Genomic DNA, 24,416 nt, shown 5'->3' with positions numbered 1-24,416 from the left:
AGATTGGACTGGGGCAAAACTTGAGACTAGGGGATAAGTAGTGGTTATGTGAATGAAGAGAAGAAGTTATAAACAAGAAATATTGTAAAGGTACAAATGACAAGAATTAGCAATAAATCAGATCCTCTGTCAGCCTTTTTCTCTTCATCTGACATGAGAGATGGCTTCACTTGATGATTTCCAAAGCCCATTGAAGCTGTGCTGTTCAGTGGTTCCATGATGGCTGGAGAGGAACAGAACCTCAAGGGGTTAACTACCCTAGTATTCTGCCTTTGTATTGTATTGTTCTTTGTCAATCACTGCCCATTCATTGGGTATAAAAGATGTAAATTACCAATGGGGTAATATTTTTATGTCTCCTATTCCTTGCCATTAATAACTCTCAATCATATGTAAAAAGTGATAGCTATTAACTGAAATGTCGAAATAGACATAACAAGATTATAGTTACTACTATAAGAACAGAGGCAAATGCCTTAGAAAGGGCGATTTGTGTTCTGGGGTCACCTGAAATTCGATTGCTACTGCATACTGCCTTGATATTATCAGGGGATTACAAAAGTAAAATCTGTCTCCCAAGACTTATTTTTTTACTCTAGTCTGACAATTAATGAAAAAAGCTATTAAGGCTAATCTATGGTTGTTAGCATTTGAAAAGGAGCTGAAAAATGGTCTTTGGAAGAAGACATCTGGAAATAAGATAAGGAACCAAATTTGGTGATGGTACTTGTACCCCTACAGCTGGCTGATGGATCCACGTGATCAGATGATAGATAAATCAATAATGAAGATGTCTACTCTAAGTTAGACAGAAAGCTATCTTTGTTTTCTATGTTTTCTTCCCTTAACATTGGAGTTGAACTGTTTTATTGATTAACTAATCAATGACCCATAATCATCCCTTCACTGAATGATCTGAATTTGGTATTTTTGAAAGCTTTAAATGCAAGCTAAGATAAATGTCCACAATACTCTCCTTCCTCAAAAAAAAAATTAAAAAAAGAACAAGCATTTTCTTCAAGACAGCAGTATGATTTCAGGACAAAGGAAAGAAAAGATCTCCATTTTAAATTGCTGCATTTTACCAGCTGAATAATAGAAAATATAGCCAAATCTTAAAGATAGGTAATAGGGAAGCAGGATATGGAAAGTGCAACAAATGGGGAGCAAGGGTGTTAGAAGAGCAATCCCAGGCCCTGAAAAACCTGTGAAGTAGACAAAGGTGGTCTTTGTGTCATATACATTATTATATGACCTACTCTTATGACATACAAAGATTTGATAAAGAATTTATTGATAAAGAATTAACTCTGGAGTCAGAAGGAATTGAGTTAAAATCCCTCTTCTGACACTTACTATTTTGTTAGAAGGGCAAGTGGAGACCTCTCTGAGCCTTCGTTTTCTCATTGATTAAATAGGACCAATAATGCATATAATAACCACTTCTCATTGTAGCTACGTAGGTCAAAAGATACATTCATAAAGTGATTTGAAAGTCTTAAAGCACCTAATAGATGTTGGCTATTATATTTCTATTCTCTGAATCATTAAGTGACCCAAATACTGTGAGGTTTCACTTATATACTTCTGTATTGGAAGGGTTCCAAGTTTTGTCTGGGTCTTTTCCTCAGACCCCCTTCCCCATAATAGAACTTACCCATTTGACTCCTTAATATGTGAATAGGTGCACAATGGATAGAATACTGGCCCTGGAGTCAGAAAGATCTCAGTTCAAATCCAGCCTCAGACACTTATTAGATGTGTCACCCTGGGCAAGTAATTCAACAGTTTGCCTTTGTTTCCTCATCTGTGAAATGAGCTGGAGAAGGAAATGGCAAACAGTTCAGTATCCTTTTTCTCCTCTTTTTTTTTTTTTTTAGGCAATGAAGTTTAAGTGACTTGCCCAGGATCACACAGCTAGTATCAGAGGCAGGATTTGAATTCAGGTTCTCCTGACTCCAGGACCAGTGTTCTGTCCACTGTGCCACAGTAATGCTAATCAGAGAGATTAAAGATATTCCCAACCCATTATTGGGCCTGCCCATTAAGAGGAGTTTGATTGGGGGAGATTTGTAAGAAGGCCCACACCTTTTGTTAATGAGGCACTGGTTCTCAAGGGTTGTGATGCCCTCTGGCTCTGAAAAATGTATAAATACTCTGAGGTGAGGTTTTACTTTGGGGCTTACTCTTTGGAAATGTTTGGCCAGAAGAGACTCTGGGAAGCGTCTAAGGAGTCCCCAGCTTTGAAAACCCAGATGCTGATGCTTCTCTCTCTGATAACTATGTATTGTGTACATAATGGTCAAACAGTTGGATCTGTCTGTTGATCTGTGATATATGCATTGCTTATGTCAGACAGCTGGAAGCCGTGTATGTTGATTTTGATTTTTCTGAATTTTCTCTGAAGTTCAGGGTGCTGACTTTTTTCCCTGAACTAAGTGAATGATACATGTGCTTGATTAAAGTGATTGTTGACCCCTCAAAAGTTGCTTTCCTTTTAGAAAAGCAGATCAAAGAATCTATACAGTGGGCCCTCCTGTGTATGTCCAGCTCCTTGCTTTTGCAGCCCCCTAGCTTCCTCTCACTTCAGTATTTTTGGCAAGAAAACCTCAGATAGGGTCACAAAAAGTCAGATACAACTGACATGATTGAACAACGATAACCATGCCAACAGAATGAAATAATCCAGTTCAGGAGAAAGAGCACTGACTATATCCAAAGACCTGGATTCAAATTCTCTCTGATGCTTACAACCTGTGGGACTATAGGAAAGTCACTGAAATTCCTTGAGCCTCAATTTCCTCATCTATTAAAATAAAAAGGAATTGAAGTAGATGGCCTCAGAGGTCCCTTCCAATTCTAGATCTTTGATCCTTATGATCCTACACTAAAGTATCAGAGGCTAATATCTTGTCTCTCCCATACAACCCCTTCTTTCTACTGATACAATTACAATGCCCCCATCGTCTCTCACCTAAGGTTATTGCAACAGCCTCCTAATTGGTTTCCTGACCTCAGACACCAAGAAGACAAGATGATTAATTAGTTTGATTTGGCACAGGTGACTTCCATTTGGATGCAGAAAACCTACATGACTCAGTTCATAATGATAATGAACTAGTCATTTTATCTCTCTGTGGATTCCATTTCCTATGTATGCAAAATTAGTAAGTTGGATGATGATCTCTAACCTTGACTCCTGAGCTAATATTCTGTATCTTTCTATCAGTCATGTTTTGATCAAATTGGTTATAAAGATGGTCATAGCATTCATCTGAAAAAGGAAAAAAATAATGTCTACCCTCTAGATATCTTATGTCCAAAAATATGACATTTGGGCAATATGATCATAGATTTAGAGTTTGAAGGGATATTAGGGACCATGGAGAGAAATCTCCTTAGTTTACAGATGAGGAAACTGAAGTACAGTGAATTGGAGTGACTGGCCCAATTGTCACATAAGTAGTAGGACCACATTGGAACTCAGATCCTTGGACTCTAATTCCAGCACCCTAGATATAGTCTTATTTTCTTAGTAAGCTGAACATTTTTATATCTAGTTGCAGACTGGCTACAATTGGCTCAAATTACTGTTTATACTTATTCCCCTGCATATACCCTATCCTTCTTTCTCAATGATAACACTAGCATACAGGAGGGCTGCTAGCACAGGTTCACTCTTGATCTGGTCAGACAGGAAGACAGCTTTAGAGGGGTTAATAATCTTACTTTATTCTAGTTTAGTTTTCACAAGAGGGTTGCTGATAATGAGAGCACCAACTCCTACAGAATTCCCTAATTATCCTTCTTGCAGGGGCCAACAAGATGGGGGAGGCAACTACCACTATGTCTTGATAGGGTCAACTGAGACAGGCATAGTTTGTGCACTCCCCTAAATCCTCTCAAGCCTTAACAGGGGCTGGTTGAAACAAACACAGATTCCCCCAAGCCTTGATGGGGACCGATCAAGGCATGAACAACATTCCAGCTTGTGCATTCAACTCTAAGAGTTCCCCACTCACTGATCAGTGCCCACCAACTTTACAGGACAACAGACAAAGAAGGCATTTTGTCAGCAATAGCCTCAGAAGTTTATATTATCTCACCAAAATATCTCACTGAGTAGTCGCAGTGGCTATTTACAATTTAAGCACAAATGTTTTGTTATTTATCATTATATAACACTACGCTAGTATGGCAGAGATGTTTACATGTCATGAGCCTAGGAAATAGAGATTGTTACAGCCATGGATCCTAGGAACCAAACTATAAGAAAGAATAACAAAAATCTACCTTACACACACTAAAATCCACCTTAATTACCCCCCAACCAGCCTGATTATTTTAGACACCTGTTTCATCCTTAATAATTTATTCATCTCCTGCTCTTCATAAATAGATCTACAAAGCAATCGGCAAAGGTCAGATGATACAGCAGTGCAACTTTAATTAAAATTACTTCTTTTACTGCTTAAAGTAAGCCAATCTTTGTGAAATTAGCAATTCACTTTTTAAAAGGAGCTCTCCCAGTCTAGCAACCTATCTTTAGAATAGTACATAGGCACCGTGGGAGCTTACCCATTTAACTTCCTTTTACGAGTCAAACAAGCTACTTGAACTAAGGGAAATTTCCAATGCCATTATGTTATATGACTATGTTGTTAAAGGTAATTTGTAATAATGAAAGGTATAGACTATGCCTTTGGAAATTGAATAGTTTCATTATGGTAAAGTTCATTTGTTGTCACATGGCTTTGGATTACAAGTAGTCATAATATGTCTTCTAAACATAAGAGTTCCGTGAATTAAAGCCTGATGTAATTTTGTTAGCCTATAATATTGTTACTAGTGTTGTTCTCCAATAACAGCATTATAAAATTGTCACTGCATCTAGCCCAATTTTTGCAAAATTCACAGAGCAAAGAGCTTTGTGACTTTGGATAAGTCTTTGCCTCACTTTCCTTATTTGTAAAAATGAGGAGGGTTGAGCTAGAGAACCTCTACAGTCCCTTCCAGCTCAAGAGATCTAAACTTAAAGTTTATGACTCCTATCATGTCTCTGATTGAATAGAATGAGATCTCAGAAGAAGATATAGAATTAAAGCAAATTTCCCCTAGGATTTTGCACTTCAGAGACTCCTCTCCCCATTCAAAAAATGAACTCTCGGGGGGGGGGGGGGGGGGGGGCGGACCCAAGATGGCGGAGTAGAAAGACGCACATACACATAGCTCCGAACCCACAACCCACAGAACGGCTAGAGGGGACCAACCCACGGTGAATTCTGCACCCAGACGCCACGGAATATTGGAGCGAGGGAGATTTCTGTTCCAGAGAGACCTGCAAACCTCTCGCGGGGGGTCCTTCGCGCTGTGGACTGGTCGCCGGGACTGGGAGCTGAGTGCAGCCCTGCAGCAGCCGCCATACCGTGAGGAAAAGATCCGAACGGGCTACGGGGACCAGATATCCTGCGGCCACGAGGGTCCCTCCACCCACAGAGGGACCTGCAAACCTCTCGCAAAAGTCCGTCGCACTGCAGACACAGAGCCCAGCCCGCACATGCAGCGGCCGCGGCACCGAGAGGTACAGATCCAAGCAGGCTTTAGGGACGGGATCTCCAGCAGCGGCACAAGCCCCCCCACTCACAGGTGACGAGGGTTGGTGAGAGAGTCTCTTTGGCGGGTCGAGAGGGGAGTGGGGTGCCCCCATGGCTCGGGCCCCCCCGGGAGATAGAAGCTGAGAGGTGGCTGCAGACAGGGGCTCCCCAAGCGGGCGGGAGCCTGGATCCATTGTGGAAGGTCTGTGCATAAACCCCCTGAGGGAACTGTGCCTGAGAGGCAGCCCTGCCCAACCTGACCATCTGAACTTAATTCTCACACTGAATAGCAGCCCTGCCCCCGCCAAAAGCCCTAAGGCGGGAAACAGTATTTGAATCTCAGTCCCCAAACGCTGGCTGGGAGGACCAGGAGGTGAGGTGGGTGTGAGGAGAATATTCAGAGGTCAAGCCACTGGCAGGGGAGAATGCCCAGAAAAGGGAAAAGAAATAAAACTATTGAAGGGTACTTTCTCGGAGAAAAGACACCTCCTCCCTTCCTTTCTGATGAGGAAGAACAATGCTTACCATCAGACAAAGACACAGAAATCAAGGATTCTGTGTCCCAGCCCACCCAATGGACTCAGGCCATGGAAGAACTCAAAAAGAATTTTGAAAGTCAAGTTGGAGAGGTGGAGGAAAAACTGGGAAGAGAAATGAGAGGGATGAAAGAGAAGCATGAAAGGCAGATCAGCTCCCTGCTAAAGGAGAACCAAAAAAATGTTGAAGAAATTAACACCTTGAAAACTAGCCTAACTCAATTGGCAAAAGAGGCTCAAAAGGCCAATGAGGAGAAGAATGCTTTCAAAAGCAGAATTAGCCAAATGGAAAAGGAGATTCAAAAGCTCACTGAAGAAAATAGATCTTTCAAAACTGGAATGGTACAGATGGACGCTAAGGACTTTATGAGAAAGACAGATATCACAGAACATAGCGTGAAGATTCGAAAAATGGAAGATAATGTGAAATATCTTATTGGAAAAGCAACTGACCTGGAAAATAGAATCAGGAGAGACAATGTAAAAATTCTGGGACTACCTGAAAACCATGATCAAGAGAAGAGCCTAGACATCATCTTCCATGAAATTATCAAGGAAAACTGCCCTGAGATTCTAGAACCAGAGGGCAAAATAAATATTCAAGGAATCCGCAGAACACCGCATGAAAGAGATCCAAAAAGAGAAACTCCTAGGAACATTGTGGCCAAATTCCAGAACTCCCAGGTGAAAGAGAAAATATTGCAAGCAGCTAGAAAGAAACAATTCAAGTATTGTGGAAATACAATCAGGATAACACAAGATCTAGCACCCTCTACATTAAGGGATCGAAGGGCATGGAATAGGATATTCCAGAAGTCAAAGGAACTAGGACTAAAACCAAGAATTGCCTACCCAGCAAAACTGAGTATAATACTTCAGGAGAAAAAATGGTCTTTCAATGAAATAGAGGATTTTCAAATTTTCTTGATGAAAAGACCAGAACTGAAAAGAAAATTTGACTTTCTAACACAAGAATGAAGAGAACCATGAAAAGGTGAACAGCAAAGAGAAGTCATAAGGGACTTACTAAAGTTGAACTGTTTACATTCCTACATGGAAAGACAATATTTGTAACTCTTGAAACATCTCAGTATCTGGGTACTGGGTGGGAGTACACACACACACACATGCACACATGCACACATACATAGAGACAGAGTGCACAGAGTGAATTGAAGAGGATGGGATCATATCTTAAAAAAAAAATGAAATCAAGCAGTGAGAGAGAAATATTGGGAGGAGAAAGGGAGAAGTTGAATGGGGCAAATTATCTCTCATAAAAGAGGCAAGCAAAAGACTTATTAGTGGAGGGATAAAGAGGGGAGGCAAGAGAAAAACATGAGGTCTACTCTCATCACATTCCAGTAAAGGAAAGAATAAAATGCACACTCATTTTGATAGGAAAACCTATCTCATAATACAGGAGAGTGGGGGACAGGGGCACAAGCAAGGTGGGGGGGAGGATGGAGGGGAGGGCATGGGGAGGAGAATGCAATCCGAGGTCGACACTCATGGGGAGGGAAAGGATCATAAGAGAATAGAAGTAATGGGGGTCAGGATAGGATGGAGGGAAATATAATTAGTCCTATACAACACAACTAGTATGGAAATCTTTTGCAAAACTACACAGATTTGGCCTATATTGAATTGCTTGCCTTCCAAAGGGAAGGGGTGGGGAGGGAGGGAGCTAAAGAAGTTGGAACTCAAAGTGTTAGGATCAAATGTAATGCTCTTACCACTGGGAAATAAGAAATACAGGTTAAGGGGTCAAGAAAGCTATCTGGCCCTACAGGACAAAAGAGAAGACGGAGACAAGGGCAGAGAGGGAGGATAGAAGAGAGAGCAGACTGGTCACAGGGGCAATTAGAATGCTTGGGTTTGGGGGGGGGAGGGGAGAAAAGGAGAGAAAATTTGTAACCCAAAATGTTGTGAAAATAAATGTTAAAAGTTAAATTAAAAAAAAAATGAACTCTCAGAAATAGTCTAACATTTAGCTTTAGCTGTGGTGGTTAATCCAAGTCTAATTTTGAATTTTGAAGCTCCCAGTGCAAAGATCACATGAAATTTGTGGCCATGTCTATGTCACATTGGGTTACTTATCTTTTCTAAAACTAATCTTATGTAGATGCCAGAAAGTTGGGTGGATTTTCTGTTTGTTTATTTGAGGAGAGTCAGGGAGCCTAAGCCTGTAACTTCACCTTGCCAGGCATGGAAACTACCTCATCATATAAATCAAAAATGTGCATGTAACTTAGTTTCTAGGACAGTAAGAGGTTGAAGGATTTGCCCAAATGTACATTTACCAGACATCAGAGGCAATATTGGAACTCAGGTCTTCCTGACTCTAAGACTGGCTCTCTATCTACTTTGCCATGTTCACTCTCTTCAGCAAGGATAATTTCAAAATACTGTGGATCCAGATTCTTAGAGAAGACTAAGGATAATGTAGAAGTTCCAGCTTTGATAAGGAACTCTATCATACACCTCTTATACAACAGTAAGTGTAGTGTATGGCAATGGTTCTTGAAGTGTGTTCCAGAAACTCCTAGGGTCCCCAAAACCCTTTCAGAGAATCCTTGATGTCAAAATTATTTTCAAAATAATACTAAAATGTTTTTATGTTTAATGTGGTAAATATTTACAGATATAACTCACATGAACAAAGGCTCTTTGGATGCTCATCAATAATTGTTAAGAAGGAAAATGGGTCCTGTGACTAGATAGTTTGAGAACGGCTGGCTAGGAACAACTGCTTGAGCAGACACAGCTTTCTCCTTTCTCTGAATGCTCATTAAACTGATAGCATCACAGAGTTTGCATTTAATTATTCGATAATTGTTTTGTATTTAGTAATCTTGTACGTATAACTGGTTAAGGGCATAGTGCAATTTGAGAGCAAAGAAACCCTATTTTATACTTTTGTAGCATCCATGATAGAGAATTAATAAATGTTGACTCAGTAAAATACTCATACAATTCAACAATCTGAAAGGGAGCTCTTCAAAGAAACTCATATCAGTCCACCTGCCGTCAGATCTCACCACTACCAGATAATCCCAGACATACGAGAGTCTATTCCTTTTTCAGTCATCCTAGCACATGCTCTCAAAACTGGCCTGAAAAAAGTCCAAAAGACATATTCCAAAAAAAATTAAACTAATTTGTCTAAGGAATTTAAACTAGCCAGAGAATATGAAAAAGGAAGAGGGTGAATTAATTCCATTATTCCTTGAGACCTGGAATAGTTGGTATTTCTTAAGAGAAAAAACTTGATAGTTGGTCCCTAAAATCAGTATTTGCATTACTAAATTTTTAGTTCTTGAAAATTAACAATATTCCTTTCCATAATTCATTCAGAATCACAAAATCCAAGAATTTGAGAGTTCAAAGTGACCTTGATAGCCATTAGTTCAACCAATATGGTAAAGGATTGCTCCCAATATAACAGACCAGCAAGTGGCTATCTAGCATCTCTACTTGAAAAGCTCCAAGAGGGGAGAATTCACCATCTCTCTGAGACAAACTATTACATATTTGCATTACATCTCTGAGACACAGCAAAGAGAGAAATGCACAACATCATTTAGAGGTTTGGCCAAAGCCATAACCACGCTGGGATATTTGTGGTCACTGGATCATTTAGGGACATCTGGACTCAAGGTGAATGTGCTTTCTTCTGCCTTTGTTTCATGGCACTTCTGAAATAGTAATTCATATTTCACATCATCAACTCACTACTCAAAATTTGTGGGGACTTTTTGAGTTCCTATGAGAATTCTGTAGTGGTTGAAATGCCCCCATAAACTGACAAAGCAAAAAGGAATACAAGTAGTCATAATATGCCTCCCAAACATAAGAGCTCCATGAATTGCACTCTCTTGTTTGACAACTTTTCTCTACCCTGACCATAGCTTCTCTATGGTTTCGACCCCTAGCTTCTTAGTTCTGACTTCATGAATACACATTTATCACACTAGTTCTCTCTCTCTATCTCTCTGTCTCTGTCTCTCTCTCTTTCACACACACACACACACACATACATACATGTATATGTGTGTACCACCATCACTACTTGGCATTTCATTTGAACTAGTTCTTTTTTATATTCACTTCTGCCTGATTTCTTTTTATCTGAGAATGTTAGTCCCTTTCCCAGCTCTTTAAGGCTTCTCCTTAACAATTTAAGTTCATATTAGCTTCTTACAAGGACTTCTCAAGAAGCCATAACTTCAGCACCTCCTGCCTGGCTTCAAAGGACTTTCAATAAGGTCTTTGTATTGAGTCATTAGATAGGTGAAAAAGAAATATAGCATGTACTCTCCTTGCATTACCGTATTATTGTGTTCTTTTGCCACTAAGTGGCTGAGTTATAAATTATCACCAAGACAGAGAATGTGACATGGTATAACTAACAATCAAGAAAACTTTTCACTGGCTGACCTGATGAATATAGTCAACTCTATCAGTTAATAACATTGGTAAAAACAGGAAGAAGAAATTGTTTCTTCCCCTTAGGTTTTATTTGCCCCATCAGTAAATAATCAAATGAAATAAAATAAAATTCTGCATATCACCTTACTGTGGTCTCTGATAGCAACTTTTTTATTCTTACAAATATCTGGACAATATACTTAATTTTTCACTCTAATCACTTGTTGGGCATTATATGCACATAACTTTTAAGGTGGGAGCAGGAGTGGTGAGAAAATGATGAACAGATGACTGGGGTAAGAAAAATATTTTATTATACATCATGTGATGTTGTCTTTTGGGACAAAAGATTATTAGCCCTGCCTCACTCTGATGAGGGCCGTGTTACTTTCTAAAAGAAAAGTGTTCACAATTTCTATTTCTAAAAAATAAAAGTTTCTTCTGATCTGCTTTCATATATACCCCTCCTCCCTCTAAAGATTACCCTTTCTTTTCCCTTCCCTGTTCCTTTCCCTCATCACTCATCCTATTGGGAATTCTCAAAAGAGAGAAACTGAAAAACCTACCTCCTTCACAGTGAAGAGAAATCAGCAGTGTAAAACATAGTAAGACAAAATGCAAGTGAAGCCTCCACTAGAAACAATTCATATCTGCTGGAAAAGTTTTATGTTCTGTGAAAGGAGATCAGGATAATTGATGTGGAAGCCCAAAGGACTTCAAAACTGCTAAAAATTCTTTTCCAGTGCAATGAGTAGAGACTTCTGGAACTTCTAAGCTTTCAAGGCTGAGTCTCTTTTCTAAGATCAAGCAAGCAAGAGAGTGCCTTCAGGCAAGAAAGATTTACAAATTCCTCCAGCTAAAATAAGTAAGATGATTTTCACCACCAACCTAATTCAAACAATTAGAGGCCAACACTTCCTATGAATTTTTATTTACAATATAGTAATGTCTTACAGTCAGTTCTCAGAAAGGAACTTGCTTTCTTTCATTAAAAGTAAGAATGCTGGCTTGATGTGGCAGGAAAAGAAAAGCTGGACTGGGCTTAAGAATGCCCAGGTTTGATTTCTGCCACTGTCCTCATCCTAGTTCTACCACTGAATAGTTCTATTACCACAGGCAATCAATTTCATTTCCCTGTAGTTCCTTCTTTGAACAATGAGAAATATAGTCTAAATAACTTTAAATTCCCCTTAAATTCTAACATTAAATTCTAATGTTCTTTTGAAGGAACACCACAAAATAAACAGGGCCTTCAATTAATTGAGCAACCTTAGACTTTGAGAAGAAAGAAGCACATAACCAAAGTAAAGACTATAAAATCCATGCATTGACACCAAAGAATTCCATATCAGATTCACCTAGAAATATGGTTGCCAAGTTCCCAAGTAAAACAGAAAACAGGAGGGGGCGGAGCCAAGATGGCGGAGTAGAAAGACGCACATACACATAGCTCCAAACCCACAACCCATAGAACGGCTACAGGGAAGTAACTCACAGCGAATTCTGCACCCAGAAGCCACGGAACATTGGAGCGAGGGAGATTTCTGTTCTGGAGAGACCTGCAAACCTCTCGTGGGGAGTCCTTCGCCCTGCGGACTGGGCACCGGGACTGGGAGCTGAGTGCAGCCCTGCCGCAGCCGCGGCACCGAGAGGAAAAGATCCCAGAGGGCTTCAGGGACGGGATCTCCAGCGGCCACGCGGGTCCCTCCACCCACAGAGGGACCTGCAAACCTCTCGCAAAAGGTCCGTCGCGCCGCAGACGCAGAGCCCAGCCCAGACCTGCCGCGGCCGCTGCACCAAGAAAAGCAGATCCAAGCAGGCTTCAGGGACGGGATCTCCAGCGGTCCGCACAAGTCCCTCCACCCACAGATGACAGGGGTCGGTGAGAGAGTCTCTTTGGCAGGTCGAGAGGGGAGTGGGGTGCCCCCATAACTCAGGCCCCCCCGGGAGGTAGAAGCTGAGAGGCAGCTGCAGACCAGGGCTCCCCAAGCAGGTGGAAGCCTGGATCCATTGTGGAAGGTCTGTGCATAAACCCCCTGAGGGAACTGAGCCTGAGAGGCAGCCCTGCCCCCACCTGAGCACCTGAACTTAATCTCACACTGAATAGCAGCCCTGCCCCCGCCAAAAGCCCTAAGGCTGGAAGCAGCATTTGAATCTCAGACCCCAAACTCTGGCTGGGAGGATCAGGAGGCGAGGTGGGTGTGAGGAGAATATTCAGAGGTCAAGTCACTGGCTGGGAAAATGCCCAGAAAAGGGAAAAGAAATAAGACTATAGAAGGTTACTTTCTTGGTGAACAGGCATTTCCTCCCTGCCTTTCTGATGAGGAAGAACAATGCGTACCATCAGGCAAAGACACAGAAGGCAAGGCTTCTGTGTCCCAGCCCACCCAATGGGCTCCAGCCATGGAAGAGCTCAAAAAGAACTTTGAAAATCAAGTTAGAGAGGTGGAGGAAAAGCTGGGAAGAGAAATGAGAGACATGAAGTCAAAGTATGAACAACAAATCAGCACCCTGCTAAAGGAGACCCAAAAAAATGTTGAAGAAAATAACACCTTGAAAAATAGGTTAACTCAATTGGCAAAAGAGGTTCAAGAAGCCAATGAGGAGAAGAAGGCTTTCAAAAGCAGAATTAGCCAGATGGAAAAGGAGATTCAAAAGCTCACTGAAGAAAATAGTTCTTTCAAAATTAGAATGGCACAGATGAAGGCTAAGGACTTTGTGAGAAAGACAGATATCACAATACAAGCCCAAAAAAATGGAAAAGTGGAAGATAATGTGAAATATCTCATGGGAAAAACAACTGACTTGGAAAATAGATCCAGGAGAGACAATTTAAAAATTATGGGACTATCTGAAAGCCATGATCAAAAGAAGAGCCTAGACATCATCTTTCATGAAATTATCAAGGAAAACTGCCCTGAGATTCTAGAACCAGAAGGCAAAATAAATATTCAAGGAATCCGCAGAACACCACATGAAAGAGATCCAAAAAGAGAAACTCCTAGGAACATTGTGGCCAAATTCCAGAGTTCCCAGGTCAAGGAGAAAATATTGCAAGCAGCTAGAAAGAAACAATTCAAGTACTGTGGAAATACAATCAGGATAACACAAGATCTAGCACCCTCTACATTAAGGGATCGAAGGGCATGGAATAGGATATTCCAGAAGTCAAAGGAACTAGGACTAAAACCAAGAATCACCTACCCAGCAAAACTGAGTATAATACTTCAGGGGAAAAATTGGTCTTTCAATGAAATAGAGGATTTTCAAGCATTCTTGATGAAAAGACCAGAGCTGAAAAGGAAATTTGACTTTCAAACACAAGAATGAAGAGAACCATGAAAAGGTGAACAGCAAAGAGAAGTCATAAGGGACTTACTAAAGTTGAACTGTTTACATTCCTACATGGAAAGACAATATTTGTAACTCTTGAAACATTTCAGTATCTGGGTACTGGGTGGGATTACACACACACACATGCACACATGCACACATACATAGAGACAGAGTGCACAGAGTGAATTGAAGAGGATGGGACCATATCTTAAAAAAAAAAAAATGAAATCAAGCAATGAGAGAGAAATATATTGGGAGGAGAAAGGGAGAAATGGAATGGGGCAAATTCTCTCTCATAAAAGAGGCAAGCAAAAGACTCATTAGTGGAGGGATAAAGAGGGGAGGTGAGAGAAAAACATGAGGTCTACTCTCATCACATTCCACTAAAGGAAAGAATAAATGCACACTCATTTTGGTAGGAAAACCTATCTCACAATACAGGAAAGTGGGGGATAAGGGGACAGGGTGGGGGGGATGATAGAAGGGAGGGCATGGGGAGGAGAGTGCAATTCGAGGTCGACACTTATGGGGAGGGATAGGATCAAAAGAGAATAGAAGTAATGGGGGACAGGATAGGATGGAGGGAAATATAATTAGTCCTATACAACACAACTATTATGGAAGTCATTTGCAAAACTACACAGATTTGGCCTATATTGAATTGCTTGCCTTCCAAAGGGAAGGGGTGGAGAGGGAGGGAGGTAAAGAAGGTGGAACTCAAAGTGTTAGGATCAACTGTCGAGTAATGTTCTTGCCACTAGGAAATAAGAAATACAGGTAAAGGGGTATAGAAAGCTATCTGGCCCTACAGGACAAAAGAGAAGACAGAGACAAGGGCAGAAGAGGGATGATAGAAGAGAGAGCAGATTGGTCATAGGGACAATTAGAATGCTTGGTGTTTGGGGGGGGGAGGGGATAAAAGGGGAGAAAATTTGTAACCCAAAATTTTTGTGAAAATGATTGTTAAAAGTTAAATAAATAAATTTAATTAAAAATAAATAAATAAATAAAAATAAATAAATAAATAAATGAACAAAAAAAAGGCAGATAAAGGACAAAATACCAAAGCCCCATGGCTCAAGTTAAGAGAAAAAAATGAATGAAGTAGAAAGAATAAAGAGCAAGTGACAAAAAAAAAAGAGAGAAAACATTGCAACCAGGAAGAAACAAAATACTTATCAAGAAATTTCAGTCAGCATCTTGAAGGCCTGCTGACCATCAGTAATTAATGAAAGGAATAAGTGAAATATAATGCCACATTATCAAAAGAAACAAGTCAGGTTGGCCTCAAATAAAATTCCTAAAATAAATTGCATTAAAAAAAATGTATTATAAATGAAATGAGATGAGGGGCGTAGGAATGGGGCTGGAAACAATATCCCAAGAGTAAATACAAAAACCAATAGGCACACAAGCCATACATAAAACAGGTGGAGTGCCAGAATTAGCCTCTGGGCCACAGTTTGCTGACTCCTGCTTTGAGAAAAGAATTGGAAAAGAAATGAAATATCTAGAAGAGTTTTGGAAAAATAATTAATAGCTTAGTAGAAGGTAAAAAGCTACACAAATAATAGACTCTCTGAAAATTATGGAAAAATATGTATGTAATATATAAATATATTTACACATATGGATACATATATACATGTACACATATATGTACACATATACATGTATGCTGAGATCTGAGCTCTTACAGATTGGCAGTCTGACACTATGGTGAAAGCAATGGATTTTGAGTCAGAGCATCAGGTACAAATCCCACATCTGCCACTTACTATCCATGTGTCCTTGAGAAAAACACTTCTCCAATCTTACTCACTTTTTAAATAGAGAATTTGGACTACATTGCATGTGAGATCCTTTCTAGCATGATCCTAATGATTAGGTGATCTTTAAAGTTCCCTTCCACATATTGATCCAGGGCCAAATAAAGCATTTCAAATAATTCAGAAAAATGGATAGTTAGATTTTGTTCATCTAATCCTCGAAAGGGAAAGTTGGAGCATGAGGAATCAGAAGCATCCATCACAAAAGTCTGAAAACAAAAACATAAATTATTTCAATGAAAGGAAAAGTGGGATCTGCCTAAAAAGAGTGATGTGATCACAAAAGAAATTGATCAACAAATTCAAATTATCAAAAGACCTGCATATATCTACCTGCAGACATGAAAGTGATGGACTCAGTGTATAGATGGAAGTATATATATTTTGGACATGAATGTATTGATAAAGCATTCCTGCTTATTGTTAATGCCATTTTGCTTCCTAATGGGAAGACCTTTCCCATCCATTAATAGGCACATGTGACTTGCTTAAGTCACATGGAAGCCTGAGTCACATGAGTCAAGTCACACTGAAACAAGAAGGGGTAAAGCAGGAAGAGGCAGAGCTAGAGCAGAGCTGAGAGGAAGTTAGACTAAGAGCAATCAGAGCTGGGAAAGGCAACAATTAGTGTGAATGAAAGAACTTGTTTGTGATTTTGTTTACAAGAACTGGTTTGTGGGAAGCCTAACAGAAGGAAGGCTTGGGACTGGTGTTGTTCTCTGTATTATTATTGTGTATAGATCTTTGTTACTATGAGGTATTTGGCTTTCTGGTGTCTGAATAAATGTTTTGGTTCTGTCTTCCAAGTGGAGTCTGTGGTATTTCACAATTCAGAATTTCACCAGCATATTCATGGCTGCCCTAGGTGCTGTGAATATCACCTTCACACTACAATGACTAATGTAGAAACTGGGCAGGTAGGTGACACAGTGGATAGAGCACTGAACTTGGAATCAGGAAAATTCATCTTCCTGAGTTCAAATATAGCTTCAGACACTTACCATCTGTGTGACTCCGGGGACAAGACACTTAGCTTTGTTTGCCTCAAATCCTCATCTATAAAATGAGCTAGAAAAGGAAATGGAAAACTACTTCAGTATCTTTGCCAAGAAAACCCAAAATTCAGTCACAAAGAGTCAGACATGACTGAACAAAAACAAAACATAGGAATTAGTTTTACTTGACTATACATATTTTTATGTATAGTTTTATGTTTCAATTTTCCTACTTTCTCTGTCAGTGGGAGAGGGGAGATGTGAGAGAGAATTTAGAGCTGAAAATAAGACTGAATTTAAAAAAAAATATGCATAGAAAATAGAAGCAAAAACTCACTTGGGATGAATGCAGTCATGTAATTGTAGTGTCAGGATACAAAATGAGCTGAGGCTAGTACTAAATTTTAAGGACAACAACAATAAAAATAACATTTGTTGTTATGCTGCAGTCAAGAGGGAGAAAAAGAAGGAGAAGCTCTGTTGCTTAGGATGGTTAATATGATACTGTGATAAATAACAATTCTATTCTTGCTTTTTTCTAAAGAGAATGATCTGAATGAACTGGATAAAACAAAAATGGTTAATAGGGAATTGAAACAGATGATAACTACAGAGAGGGTAAGAGAGCATCTAGAGCATCTAGCTATTTTGAATGACCAAATCTAGATGAATCACATTCCAGAGAATTGAAAGAACTGGCAAATGTAATTGCTGAGCCACTGTCTGTATTGTTGAATAGACATATCATATGACTGGAGACCCAACTTTTAAAAAACAGAAGAGGTAGAGTCTATAAACTACAAAGCAGCGAGCTTGAATTTTATTTTTGGCAAACTGCTAGAATACATTACGAAAGGTGTGGTTTATGAGCATTTCTAAAGGTATGTAGAGGTTATTTATAGCCAGCCCAGTTTCATCAAAAATAGGTCATACAAAATTCACTTCATTCTTTTTTTTTTTTTTTTGGCAGGATAATCTTATAATTCCTCAGCTCTGAAAAGAGGAAGCTACTGGTGACATAACACAACTGTTTCCATAGTGTGCTGACAAGGTATCTCCTTGTATTATAGTCTAGGTATGGTCTCAGATCCACCAATACAGGCAGCAGAATCTATGGACATAGGCTCATGAAAAGAGGTTTCCTGAGACATGTTTTTGCAATGTACAGAAGAGAACAGAAGGAACATCAAAAGTAATCATAGACAAACAAAGCTTTGAAAATGATACTATTTTCTTCTTTTTTTGCTTTTTCTTTCTCATTCTTATTCTTCTTTCACAATATAAATGTGGAAATGTTTACTATGATTATACATGCATAGCCTATATCAGTTTGCATGCCACCTTGTGGAGGATTAAGGGGAGGGAGGAGAAAAAATTTAGAACTCAAAATCTTATAAAAGTGAATGTTGAAAACTAAAAATGAATAATTTTTTTTTAAAAAAAATAGTATGCTGAATTTATCATATACTTAAAAAGAAAGTCAAGGTATACATAATAGTTATCTCTTCATGTACAACTCTCAATATTCCACTGTGCATCTGGGAGTACTCAATTACTACATTCAGAATAAAGCAAAATGGGGAAAAATTAGGTCCTCTCAGTACATGGATCTGAAGGCAGTTCTCTTTCAGGTCTTCAAAGCAGTCTGTGTTTCTCCTAAACATTTCATCTGAGAGACTGTGCTTCTTTTCCAGATGATTTTATTGAATTTCCTTATACACATTTTTTTCTGCTCCTTTAAGCAACCAAATCATCTACTTACAAAAGAGAGAGTCCACTATCATTGTGGACAAGATGGAGAAATGTGAATCAAACTAGGTAATAGGACAGTTATGTAGTTTGGAAGTGAGTGGAAAAACTGCACCCCCAAAACAGTCATTGATGAATCAATTGCCTTTACTACACTAATCCCAGTCAATGTGAACTTCTCCAAAGGCAGTCAGTCCATTTCACTTTTGGAAGGGAAGGGAGGAAGATCACTAGAGAAATACCTCAGGGATCTTGTCCTATACTTCTCAATATTTGTATCTATGACTTGAAAAAAGGCATGTTTATAAGGTATGCTGATGATTCAAAGTTGGGAGAAAAAAAATGGATGAGAAAAATAGGATCCAAAAAAGAAATTAACAGGATTACACAATGGACCAAAACTGAGATGAAGTCTAATAGGGATAGACACAGAGAGGGACAGAGAGAGAGAGACAGAGAGAAAGAGAGAAAATCAGAATGCTGGAGGCATGGCTAGACAGTATTTTGTATGAGGGAAAAAATGATCTGTTAAGTTATAGTGAATTGTAAGTCTCAAATAAGTTAATAGTGGGACATGGCAGACAAAAAGCTAATGCTGTATTAGATTTCACTGAGAACAGAAGAAGAAGAAGTACTTGTACTGTACTGGATTCTCGCCAAATTACACCTGGACCACTGCATTCAATTCTGGTTGCCTCATTCTAGGAAGAACATTAACTTGCTGGAATTCATCCAGAGTAGGGAGTTCAAAACTGTGAGAAATGTATAGACCCTGTATATGACTATAGACTGAACAAACTGGTTGGGGAAGGAAGATAGTTTTAAGAAAGGACTGCATAATATTTAAAGTACTTTTATGTGGGAAAGGGATTAAACTTGTTCTGTTTTACTCTAGAGAAGAAAATCAAGAGCAACTGAAAGAAGTTGCAGAGAGACAGGTTAAAGCTAAATGCAAGGAAAAAAACTTCCCAAAGGAAAAAAAACTTCCCAATACTTTGAAAAGTGAAAGGAGCTACTTTGGGAGAGGGCTTGCTATTAGCAAAATCCATGAAACAGAGATCAAATGTATCACTTGTCAGCCATGTTGCAGAGGGGATTTTGGGTCTCATTAAAGGTTGGATTGATGACATCCGTGATTTCTTCAATTTAAATCACTTCAATAAATATTTATTAAGCACCTACTATATGACAAGGTGTTCTATGCTGAAGATGCATGGAAAAAAAGGAAAATACTCTTGCCATTAACTTAGTTTCAACTTTGATAGTTTGTGACTCTGTGACAATAAACAAGCTAATATAAGAAACTTTTTAAGAGTAAATGACCAGTGGTTCATTTAAAAAATTTTATCCTTTCTCTGTCTTCATCTTCAGTTCTACTTAATAAAACTAATTTTCAGAAGGATGTTCTTGACACCCTGAAATGTCATTGGTCAGGGACTGGCAAACTTCAGTCCCAGGGCCAAAACAAGTCCACTATCTGTTTTTCTGTAGGGCAGGAGCTCAGAGTGCTTTTTACATTTTTAAATAAAATTTTACTTCATTTAAACAATGTAAAAAAACATTCTTAGCTTGGGGCAGTACAAAAAGAGGTAAGAGAAAGATTTGGCCTAGGTTGTAGTTTGCCAACCCCTATCCCAGGTGATCAAAGAAATATTCTTCATTGTCAATGGACTTTACTTAATAAGAAAGGAATAACTCTCTAAACATCTTTAGAGAGATTTCAGCAAAAGAAGTTTTTTGTTTTTTGTTTTTTTTCAAAGCCATTGTCCAGTTTGGCTTTATACGGGTTTTTTTTTTTTAATAGAATACCTTATTACCTGAGCATTCTCTTGAAATAAGATTTTGCTCTATAAATCTTTTCATCTAATCAAAGAAGGTAATTCAAATCTACTTGATATATGGCAAATGACACAAAGGATATGAGGTCTGCCTACAAAGCAAACTTTATTACAAAGCTGAGTAATTATTCTGGTTGTAGTTGGGATAGACAGCCCATCTGGATCCCCTACGGGCCATATTTCCCCCAGTGTATTCAGATCTCAAGTATCCAAAATCATCTTATCTACTATATTTTTTTTCACCAAAACATCCCAGACTGGCTCCCTTTAACACCCAGTGTTACTTCTTCTAAGTTAATTTAATTTAATTAATGAATCTAAATGAAATAAACTTAGGAACATAAATATGTTCTTTTTTTTAAAATTGATTTGCAAATTACCTAGAGCCTTAAATCATCCTATCCTAAAACTTCTGGTTCTTCACATGAATAATTAAATGTGGAATACAACAGATATGGATGATGAAGCCAGGAGGTTATTTTCTTAACTGTCCTGGGTGTTCATCCTTCGTTGCTGAAGAAGACCATGCCACCAGACAAATAATGACATGACTTGCACGTGACTTTGATTTGAGTGAGGAAGGGCTGTGCAGGTCACCAGCCTCACTTTTCCTCCAGAGCGTCTGAATCCAGTGACCAGATATTCATACAGATGACTGGAGATGACCCAGGATGAGGCAATTGGAGTTAAGTGACTTGCCCAAGGTCACACAGCTAGTGAGTGTCAAGTGTCTGAGGTGAGATTTGAACTCAGGTCCTCCTGACTCCTGCACTGGTGCTCTGCCACTGCACCACCTAGCTGCCCGACAACTGTCCTGCATATTTGACTTATCAGACAAAGCTTCAGAAAGGACTAAGATTTTCCAGTGTTGAAAAGTGGGGTAATGTATCCTCCCCCCTCCCACACTGCAGCTTCCCTGAATCATAGAACTGTGGATCTAAAAGCTAGAAGAGATCTTAGAAGTTGTCTTACACAATTATTCTTTTGAGTAAATTGAGTTAGAGATTTTAATCAGTGACTTTCCACTATGCAACTAAATTGTGTGTAGAATCCATATTACATATACCTTTTGCATATTTTATGCCATGTTATGTTGATTAGGTTGAGAATGTACTTTAGTAGTTTGGAAAAGTTTCAAAACCTTCCAAGCCACCCATTTCTTGTCTTTACTAGCAAGGAATGGATGTGCATTAACTAAGATGTTGACAATACTTGAGTGTACAGCTGCCAAAACCTTCCCCTTTGCAGCAACAAAGTATGATTCATTATCACATTCAGTTTTGGCTGTTGGAAGTCTTGTTTTCAAAAGATCTAGTTGTCAGGTATACATGTTATTTTTAAACTTCAAATTCTTTGGTTTTGTTGTGTTTTTTTTCCTTTGATTGGTGCTTTAACTCTTTACTCATTTAATCTAGTGAAATCAAAGCCAATTAGAGATGGGGGTGGAAAAACCCTTTGAGGAAAAATTGATAGATTGGGATCATGAACAAAAAGTCAGTCCTAGCAATCTGGCCTCTTCTGTGATTCACTGAGAACAACATGACATTTGAAGTCAGAAGACCTGGAGTCAGATCTCCGCTCTGCCTTCTACTGTGTGACCTAGAGTAAGGCATTTAACCTCAAGGCATCACAGTTTCCTCATCTATAAGATGAGAGGAATGGATTAAATAACCTCCAAATTTCCACCACCTCTAAATCTAAGGGTCTAAGATCTCCCTCTACTAAAACAACTTCCTCCACAATCATTAGTAAACTAGTTGCCAAGCCCCATGTCTACTTCAGAGTCCTCTTTTTCCTTTAAACTTTCTGTAGCATTGAACACTGTTGATCATAACTTTCTTCTGAACACTCTAACCAAGGCAGAGATGAAGGAAATGAGGCTGAAAAGAGTGAAGTGACTTGGCCAAAATCAATTCAGTGAACAGTTAGGATTCAAATCCAGAGTCTCTGTATTCTAAATCAAATATTCTTTCTACAACACTAAACTACCTCTTAAAATATTTACTGATTACCTTCTACCTTCTACGCCCATTTCAGGGATTACCACCTTTTTGAAAGTTTGCACTTTAGACCCTCATCATCAACCACTTATTAAACATTTCCAAATAGAAAGCCCAGCAATAAAACTCAACATGTTCAAATTAAACTCATTATTTTCCCCTAGTCCACCCCTTTTCTTTCTCCCAAATTCCCTATTTTATTCAAGGCATCATCCTGCCAGTCTCCCAGGTTCATAATTTTAGTGTTATCCTGCACACTCCACTTTTTCTCACCTCACACATCCAATCAATTGCTAAACCTTGCCATTTCTATCTACATAAGATCTCTCCCATCTGGCCCCTCCTCTCCACTCACACAACCTTAGTCTAGGCCCATATTACCTCTAGATTCAATTTAAAAAGAGCCTCCTAATCGGTTTCCACACTCCCAGTTTCTCATCATTCCTGGCCATGCTCTACCCTGCTGCCAAAGTCATTTTCCTTAAGTGAAAAATTTAATCGTGTGATGCCCTTGCTCAACTGCTGGGGGTTCTGACTACCACAAAGATACAATATTAATTACTCTGCTTAGCTTTGAAAACCCTACATAACCTGTAAAAACCAATATTTCCAGCCATCATTGGGCATTATTCCACCTACACACTTTGCATCCAAGACCAATTGACTTTCTTTTGGTGATCTCACGTCCTTTATTGACCCAAACTATTCCCCTTCAAAATAAGTCTTTCAGCCTGACCACTCCCACCTCCCCAACGCCCATCTCTGAAAATCATCTCCACCTGCCTCGCCTACTCGATGACTTGCCTTGCCAGCTCTGTGGAAGGGATGACTGCATCCTCAGGCTTCCGCTGAGGGCACTTGAAGCTGGAGTAATTGCTGGGGCCCAGAACCCTTTCTCTCTTCTTGACGAACTCATTCATCTTCTTGGGGGTGGGAAAGTAAAGAATTCCTGTGGCTTCTGGAAAGAGGTTCTTTTCACAGACCTCTCCAATGCAGCCAGCAATCTCATCCCTTATCATGTCCAGCCAAATGTCAGTGAAGAACGTGGAGCTCTCACAAGGGATGTTTCCCTTGGCCGGGAACACCTTCCTCTAGCTTCCTTCCATCAGGTAGGCTCGAAGGGCACGGGGTGTTTGGTGCAGACGTTGGCCTGGGTGTCCTTGTCAGCTTAGAACACTCGGTTCTGGGACAGCAGGCAGATCACACTGGGGCCCGGACCTGGTGCATGTAGGCCACCTCGGGAGCTGCTTCCTGTACTCAGAGCAACAGCACTGAAGCTGGGCCACGTATCGCTCAAAGGAGGGCATGCCCTTCGGCAAGATGCTCCGTTGGGCACCAACCTCCAAGATGCCCCGGGCCGGGATGAGCTGCTGCTTTCATCAGTTTCGTACCCGTGGTAGGCAGGAAGTTGAGCTCCAGGAGTACCAACCTGGGGCGGCCCAGTTCCTCGCCTCTTGCGGTCCCTCTCGCCCTTGAGCTCCTCGTGGGTGTAGGTGTCTGCCTGCAGCGCTGCCCGGGGCGCCCAGCCCTGCTCGGCCGGCTGCCACCTTAGCGACCTTGACACAGCAGTGCGCTCCCTCTCCACCCAAGGCGCCCGGCATGGCAGAAGACCTGGCTCAGGGGCTCCTCTGGCCAAACTGGCTTTCTTTTTGACTCCCCCTCTGTCTCCTTGCTGCACCTTTCCACTGGCCATCTCACGTTTCTGGACTGATCGTTATTACACAGTTCCTTGCAACTTTAGAATTCTATGTTTGCGCAGCTCCAAAGAGCAGCTTGCTGGTGAGCAGTGGGTTTGGAAACGGAATACGATCGGGTCATACGCCAGCTCGTACACTTATTAGTTGTGTAAGCTTGGCCAAGTTGTGATAATATTATTTGCAACTACCTGCCCCTCAGAGTAGTAGTGAGGAGAATTCTTTGAAAACCTTAAAGCATCAAAGAAAAGCGACCAAAATTTTTTATTACAGATTTCCATGCCCAAAGTCAACATCTTTGATTTCAGTACAAATGTGTTTTTTTTTTTTTTCAGACAGACAAAATTGGAATTATCACCAAATGCCAAGCTTGGAATCTTAGAAAGATTAAATTTCAGACATGAACCGTCACTG

General features: G+C 39.9%; 1 pseudogene; it reads right to left on the bottom strand.

Moving 5' to 3' along the window:
* Positions 1-22,997: 22,997 nt before the first annotated feature.
* On the bottom strand, positions 22,998-24,001 carry LOC140507891 (26S proteasome non-ATPase regulatory subunit 8 pseudogene; annotated as a pseudogene).
* Between the last annotated feature and the right edge of the window lie 415 nt (positions 24,002-24,416).

The sequence above is a fragment of the Notamacropus eugenii genome, chromosome 5, assembly GCF_028372415.1.
Source record: "Notamacropus eugenii isolate mMacEug1 chromosome 5, mMacEug1.pri_v2, whole genome shotgun sequence".
NCBI classification, from domain to species: Eukaryota; Metazoa; Chordata; class Mammalia; order Diprotodontia; family Macropodidae; genus Notamacropus; species Notamacropus eugenii.
Note: the sequence above shows the minus strand (reverse complement) of the source record. Positions and strands in the feature narration are given on the sequence as shown.